The sequence below is a fragment of the Perca fluviatilis genome, chromosome 14 (genome assembly GCF_010015445.1).
Source record: "Perca fluviatilis chromosome 14, GENO_Pfluv_1.0, whole genome shotgun sequence".
NCBI lineage: Eukaryota > Metazoa > Chordata > Actinopteri > Perciformes > Percidae > Perca > Perca fluviatilis.
The window spans coordinates 8,525,899-8,534,161 of NC_053125.1; positions in this window are offsets into that span (position 1 = coordinate 8,525,899).

Below are 8,263 nucleotides of genomic sequence, written 5' to 3' on the forward strand. Positions count from 1 at the left end.
CAAAAAAAAGAAATGCTGCCTCAGGGAAGGTGGCAGCTATTGTTGGTGAATCTGGTGGGTAAATGAGCAGCAGAGGTGAGCTAACCTACACTGTAGTCGACTTTGTCACTACGACCTACTATGTGTGTGTGTGTGTGTGTGTGTGTGTGTGTGTGTGTGTGTGTGTGTGTGTATCAATTTTATTTAGCTAGTCTGTCTCCAGGGACGGAGGCCCTTCCAGAGCAGGCACAGGTGATTCAGTGGGCGGGCCCTGGTGTGCTGGACTAGAGCTGCATCTCATGTCCCTTAAATCAAATTCCCCAACTCCTGAGTCTATATTCGCGACATTCCACTTCCGGGATTGCCCCGTTGCTGTCTGGTACTTTCCATTTTGTTTTTGTTGGCATTCTAAACTCTAAAACTAAAAACCCTATGAGTGACTGAGGAAGAGATAGAGTGACCCTGCCGAGAGGAAGCCCGGGGCCCCCGTCTGGAGCCAGGCCCAGATGGAGGGCTCGTCAGCAAGCATCTGGTGGCCGGGTTTGCCACGGAGCCAGGCCAGGCACAGCCCGAAAAAGCTACGTGGCACCTATCTCTCCATCCCATGGGCCCACCAGCTGTGGGAGGAACCGCTGGGGTCGGGTGCGCTGCCACGCGGGTGGCAGTGAAGGTCAGGGGCCTCGATGGACCAGACCCGGGCAGCAGACGCTGGCTCTCTGTGGGGGAAGGAGCCGGAACTTGTGCAGGAGGTGGAGCGCTACCAGTTAGATCTGGTGGGGCTTACCTCTATGCACAGTATCGGTTCTGTAACCATACTCCTGGATAGGGGTTGGACTCTTTTCTTCTCTGGAGTTGCCCAGGGTGTGAGGCACCAGGCGGATGTGGGGATACTCACAAGCCCCCGGCTGAGCACCGCTACGTTGGAGTTTACCCCGGTGGACGAGAGGGTCGCCTCCCTACACCTGCGGGTTGTGGGGGTGAAAACTCTGACTGTTGTTTGTGCATATGCACCAAACAAAGGTTCGGAGTATTCGGCCTTCTTGGAGACCTTAAATGGAGTCCTGCATGGGGCTCTAGTGGGGGACTCCATAGTTCTGCTGGGGGACTTCAACGCGCACGTGGTCAATGATGGAGACACATGGAGAGGCGTGATTGGGAGGAAAGGCCTCCCTGATCTAAATCCGAGTGGTTGTTTGTTGTTGGACTTCTGTGTTAGTCATGGATTGTCTATAACGACCACCATATTCAAACATAGGGATGCTCATAAGTGTACTTGGTACCAGAGCACCCTAGGCCGAAGGTCAATGATCGATTTTATAATCGTTTCATCTGATCTGAGGCCGTATGTTTCGGGCACACTCGGGTGAAGAGAGGGGCGGAGCTGTCAACCGATCACCATCTGGTGGGGGAAGACTCTGGACAGACCTGGTAAGCCCAAACGGGTAGTGCGGGTAACGTTGGCGGAGGCACCTGTCCGACAGACTTTCAACTAACACCTCCGGCGGAGCTTTTCGTGCATCCCTGTGGAGGCTGGGGGCATTGAATCCGAGTGGACAATGTTCAAAGTTTCCATTGCTGAAGCTGTGCGAGGATCCGTGGTTTTAGGGTCTTAGGTGCCTCAAGGGGCGGTAACCCACGAACACCGTGGTGGACACCGGTGGTCAGGGAAGCCGTCTGACTGAAGAAGGAGTATTTCCGGGATATGTTATGGGATAACATATCCCGGAAATACTCAGAGGCAGTTGCAAGGTTCCCGAAGGGCCCGAATAGCTGCAGCCTCTGCCATGAAAGAGGCAAAGCAGCGGGTGTGAGAGAAGTTCGGAGAAGACATGGAGAAGGACTGTCTGTCGGCACCAAGGTGCTTCTGGAAAACTGTTCGCCACCTTAGGAGGGGGAAGCGGGGAACCATCCAAGCTGTGTAAAGTAAGGATGGGACACTGTTGACCTCAAGTGAGGAGGTAATAGGGCGGTGGAAGGAGCACTTTGAGGAACTCCTAAATCCAACTAATACGCCCTCTATGTCAGAGGCAGAGCTGGAGGATGATGGGGGATTGTCAATTTCCCTGGTGGAAGTCACTGAGGTAGTCAAACAACTCCACAGTGGCTAAGACCCAGGGATTGATGACATCCATCCAGAAATGCTGAAAGCTCTGGGTGTGGAGGGGCTGTCTTGGTTGACACGCCTCTTCAATATTGCGTGGAAGTTTGGGACAGTACCTAAGGAGTAGCAGACAGGGGTGGTGGTTCCCCTGTTCAAAAAGGGGGACCAGAGAGTGTGTGCCAATTACAGGGGTATCACACTTCTCAGCCTCCCTAGTAGTCTACTCCAAGGTGCTGGAAAGGAGGGTTCGGCCAATAGTCGAACCTCGGGTTGAAGAGGAACAATGCAGATTCCGTCCTTGTCGTGGAACAACGGACCAGCTCTTCACTCTTGCAAGGATCCTGGAGGGGGCATGGGAGTATGCCCAACCGGTCTACATGTGTTTTGTGGATCTGGAAAAGGCGTATGACTGGGTCCCCCAGGAGATACTGTTGGAGGTGCTGCGGGAGTATGGGGTAAGAGTAAAGGTACTTTATTGTCACATACACATACATGTAGCGAAATTCATTCTCTGCATTTAACCCATCCCTCAAGGGAGCAGTGGTGAGGGGGTCCCTTCTCAGGGCCATCCAATCTCTGTATGACCAAAGAGACTGTCCGGGTTCTCGGCAGTAAGTCAGACTCGTTTCAGGTGAGGGTTGGCCTCCGCCAGGGCTGCGCTTTGTCACCAATCCTGTTTGTAATATTTATGGACAGGCTATCGAGGCGTAGTCGGGGTGGGGAGGGGTTGCAGTTCGGTGGGCTGGGGAGCTCATCGCTGCTCTTTGCTGATGATGTGGTCCTGACCACTTGTGGCATCATCGGCCAGCGACCTTCAGCACTCACTGGATCGGTTCGCAGCCGAGTATGAAGCGGCTGGGATGAGGATCAGCACCTCTAAATCTGAGGCCATAGTTCTCAGCAGGAAACTGATGGAGTGCCTACTCCGGGTAGGGGATGAGTCCTTACCCCAAGTGAAGGATATCAAGTACCTTGGTGTCTTGTTCGTGAGTGAGTTGACAATGGAGCAGGAGATTGGTCGGAGAATCGGCGCACTGGGTGCGGTATTACATTCAATTTATTGCACCGTTGTGATGAAAGGAGAGGTAACCCAGAAGGCAAAGCTCTCGATCTACCGGTCAATTTTCGTTCCTACCCTCACCTATGGTCACGAAGGCTGGGTCATGACCGAAAGAACGAGATCCAGGATACAAGCGGACAAAATGGGTTTCCTCAGGAGGGTGGCTGGCGTCTCTCTTAGAGATAGGGTGAGAAGCTCAATCATCCGTGAGGAGCTCGGAGTAGAGCCGCTAATCCTTTGCGTCGAAAGGAGCCAGTTGAGGTGGTTTGAGCATCTGGTAAGTTTGCTCCCTGGGCGCCTCCCTAGGGAGGTGTTCCAGGCACGTCCAGCTGGAAGGAGGCCTCGGGGAAGACCCAGGATTAGGTGGAGGGATTATATCTCCAACCTGGCCTGGGAACGCCTCGTGATCCCCCAGTCGGAGCTGTTTATGTGGCTTGGGAAAGGGAAGTTTGGGTCCCCCTGCTGGAGCTGCTGCCCCCTCGACCCAACACCGGATAAGCGGACGAAGATGGATGGATGGATGGTTAACTGCTCTTCAGATCTCTGCAGGGTAAATCCAGACAGCTAGCTAGACTATCTGTCCAATCTGAGTTTTCTGTTGCACGACTTAAACAACTTTTGAACGTACACATGTTCCACCAAAACAAGTTCCTTCCCGAGGTTATTTTGCAGAGGTACCGTGGCTTACCCGGTGTTTAGCGCTGCCCAAGACGATTGTGATTGGTTTAAATAAATGCCAATAAACCAGAGCACGTTTTTCTCCAATCCCAGAATGCTGTGTGGACTAGCCAGACACTCCTCCGCAGCGCTGTGAAGGAAGGTCTGGCAATGCCAGACTACTGACTCCTCCACTTGCCTCCCTTCCTCGGGTCTTAGTCCCTCCCACCGAGATGCAAGTATATCATGTGAGGAGAGAGGCAACGAGCAAATGTGCTCGTGCACGAGACGTCCTTTCCTCTGAAGCGTCACATGAATTCGTCAGCTGGGCGGAGTCAGCAACTCCCTCAGCTGCATGGCTTCCGGGAAGGCTGCTCTCATGTTTCCTCAGTTATAGCTCCTCGATGATCCCTCCTCAATGCTCGCTCCTCCGTCCTCGGAGCAGAAATAAGAGCCATGAGACAGCCTTCACAGAGAAGGGACAGAACAACTTCCGGTTCAGCCGTGGACCGAGGAGCTATCAAATAAGGGACATAGGATGTACCTATAGTGTTGTCATCTGCTACAATGTGTGCTCTGGCTGCTTGTTGAACCCATGTGTCCCATTTCTCTATTATTAAATGTGATGCATGTTTTATCACAGCCACTTTAATATTGTGTCTGGATCTGAAGCTTAACATTGTCTAGTTCTGCAAGTGAGGCAGTACCTTTTTTCTATACGTTATCCATTTGCAGACTTGCACATAGATAACGTAACAATGGATGTTTGTTCTACACAAGCTGTTGGTATCCATGACAGCTGAATTAAGAAATGTATTTTTATATATGGAATAGCCGTTTCCCCCTATGATGCTTTATAGTGTGCGAGTGTGAAGATGTGTGTTTCCATTCAAACCCACTTCATGCAGTGACTGGTCAGCTGTGTGGAGGTGAGAAAGTTAGCCTGGTTTGAACTTCTCTCTCTAACCCCAGCAACTATTTCTGCCACTTGTTGTGTGAACAACCAAGTGCAACACTAATCTGCCTTCCAGGAGAGGCCGTCTGAAAATGTACGCCTTCATCTCCATATTTAAATGATGCTGTGTCTCTCCCACACAGTTAATGTCAGAACAATGTAACTACATTCTCTCTTTGGTCGAGTTACTGCAGTAATGGGATTGTTGTGGATCAGTATCTGTCTCCCTGTCCCTGCCTGTTTTCCTGTTCCCCTTTCCCTTGTGTGTGTTGTCTGTGTTTGTCTCCACCGGCTGTGGCATGTCACTCCAAGAGGATCTAGGTCAAGGGGCGTGGCCACTCTCACCTGCTCTGCTCCAGCCAGCTGCAGCTCATTCCAGTAATCAACCAGCAGTTATCAACCCAGGCTGTTCACCTCTTCAGCGCCAGTTCGTTTCAACCATTCTCGTGGTAACGTGGCTCTACTCTGTGCTCGAGAGAATGAATTCCTGTTTTCTCTGTTTCTAGCTTAGTTGTTGCCTCATTTGTGCTTTGGCTCACGCATTCCTTCTCTGTTGAGATTCCGCTTCTGGACCTGCTGCTCATCAGCTTTCATCTGCCTCCTCGCTGCCTACTCACCTCGCCGCTCTGCTCTCAACCAGCCATTCCACCCAGCCCTCATCTTCGCTGCCTGGCCACACACCCGCCTTCTGATCTCCGGCTTCGACCCCACCTGGAGCTGCTCTCCTGGCCAATTCCCTCCTCCACAATCTACATCGTTTCTAATAAACACTCTAAACTGCTCATCTGTGTTTGTGTGCTTGTTTCTCAGTTCTGGGTCTAACTGGAGCCGAACAGGGATTCTTTTTCTAAATGACAACGAGCAGGTGAAAGGAAGAAGTATGCAGATCCTTTACTTCACTAAAAGTACTAATACAACACTATGAAAATACTCTGTTACAAGTAAAAGTCCTGCTTTGAAAATGTTACTCAAGTAAAAGTATGTAAGTATCATCAGAAAAAATCATAAATGACTTGAGTAACTGACATAGTTCAAGTTAACATGCAGGCAGCTGCATTGAGAGGACTGAGTAGAGATCACAGAGGAGATGATGGCGGCTGCCCCCGCTGGAGCTTTGCTGTGATCGGTCATGTCTTAAACACGTGAATGCTTTCATATGAGGATGTGAGAGTGTCACACTGCTTCAGGCCTCTTTTCACAAGTTTGATAGATGCTCATGTGAAGATAAAGCAGCAGCGTTCAAGTCTGTCCCAAGTGTAAAGATACAGAGACAGATATCTCCCTAATACTGGTTGTGACCACAGTTCAAACTGCAACAATGGGCATTTGGGTGTCAGACATATAAAAACTATACCAATCTTTATAAAATACAGAGAGAGAGAGATGAGATTAAAAGCTTAGTGGTTTTATTTGACTCTTTTTTTAAAAGAAAAGGTGAACTCCTCCCCATTCACCCACAAAAGAAGACAGCAGGAGATGAATATGATAAAGCATCAGTTCCACTCTGGGTCTATCTGCAGACAGCATAAACAGCATGAGTCTCCACTTCTCTCTCTGATGCAGGCCTCCTCTTCCTTATTGTTGCTGCATACAAACTCAGTGCTGCATCTTTCAGGTCAGAGTCCAGATTCTGGAAAGAGTCAGAACAGCTGAGTTAGTAAGAACAACTAAATCATGCCTCTGCTACCTTTAAAACATATAATAGGAAATGATCAAAGTTGATTCACCTCAGGCTGTTGTGGATTCTGTTCTTCATTGGCAGCTGAATGAAAGAGACAAAACATCCAATCAGGTCACTGACAATCATTATTTATCGTTACTTTACTCTTATTCTGATTGGGCAAACATAACCCTTTTTATTCTTTCAACATATTGCAAACATATCTAAATAGAACACACAATAGAAAGAATAGCTTTCAGGAAGTACCTTTCTGAAGTTTCCTGATTGTAACAACCAGACCAATGATGACCATTAAGAGGAGAACAGTCAGAGCTCCCAGGATCAAAATCATCAGCTTTGCTGTTCCATCAGACTCTGCTGAAAGAAAGAGAATAGAATTACTCTGTTTTCATTTACTGACTCAGGAACTGTGAGAACATTCAATTAACAAAAGTTAAGTAAGTCATATGTTTCTATCACTAGCAGTGAATCTGCACAGCTGAAGAAATGTGAAAGAGAATCTTACTTTCAGACTTTCTGTCAGCGTCATCATGAGAATCATCGCTGCCTTTTAACAAAATGAAGATACTTTTATACTCTTGGTTTAATTTAAAAAAATTGTATCACTCGTGAAAATATTGAAATAGCCACAAGTTCTTTTAGACCAATTATTTAATAAGCAAATACAGAAAGAATAACAGATTTTATAACAATCTTACCATCAACATTTAAATGTATCGCGCTGAAAGTCAAAAGTCCTTCAACGTTATATCCACAGAAATACAGTCCAGAGTAAGATACATCCACGTTCTTAATTCTGAGGGACATAACAGATTCGTTGGAACTCATGTTGAATCTTTCTTTTTGAAATCCATCGCAGTACTGAATGGTGCTTTTAAAGCTGACCATACTGGAGATACAGCTGCCCTGGGTTCTGTTGAACACTCTCAACCAGAGTGTTGGAGCGTCTTTGATAGACGGGTTAGAGCATGTGAGTGTGACTTCTCCACCCGGCCGACCCTCCACAGTCTCAGTGTGAGACTCAGAACCTGAGACAGAGATCCAGCCTCAAACAAACAGTAGATACTTGTTATAGGAAGGTAAACAATACCTCTTAATGAATATAATAATAAACAAATAAGTTGTAATGCTGGAAGTTATCAAGTTGAGAGAAAAGTATTGTCAGTACTTACTGATGCTGCAGAGAATTAAAGCTGTTATCAGGCTCTGTTTCATCGTGGTGCGTATGATCACAGCTCTGTGATGTCTAACTGTGCTCCAGGAAGGCTGCTCTCAACTTCAGAGGTGGAGTCTTTTGTTCTTGCTTATCTAGTTGTTAAAGTTAAAATTGGCGATGCGCGTGGCCTAGCAGGGCGGAGACAGAATGGACAGCGGCGGCAAGAGAGAGAAAGAGAAAAGCTGGAGCTGAGAGAGAGAGCGCATTAAAATAGAGAAAAGCCCTGGAGGTTAAGTGAAAGCTAAAAAACTAAAAAAGAAATGGTAGCAGGGCCGACCACAGCATGTCATACTACCCTTCCTGAGCTAACAGAGCTTTATGATGATCAACACAAGTCCAGTCAGGAAATACCACTCCAAAAGTATACACAATCATATGAATATTTGTATCTGTAGCCTTAATTATGGAAGTGCAACTGACTCTTTAAACTGAATAGACTTGGCTGGTTTTTACTATTGTGGCTGCTGTTTGAAGTCCTTTTTGTGTGTAGTAATGAAACTAAAATATAGGTTACTGGCATAAGCTAAACTGATTTTCTCTTTTTTTTTTTTCAACAAAACAGTATATGTGGTAATTTGTCAATATGAATGTTGAGATAGGCCTGGGCTGACGTT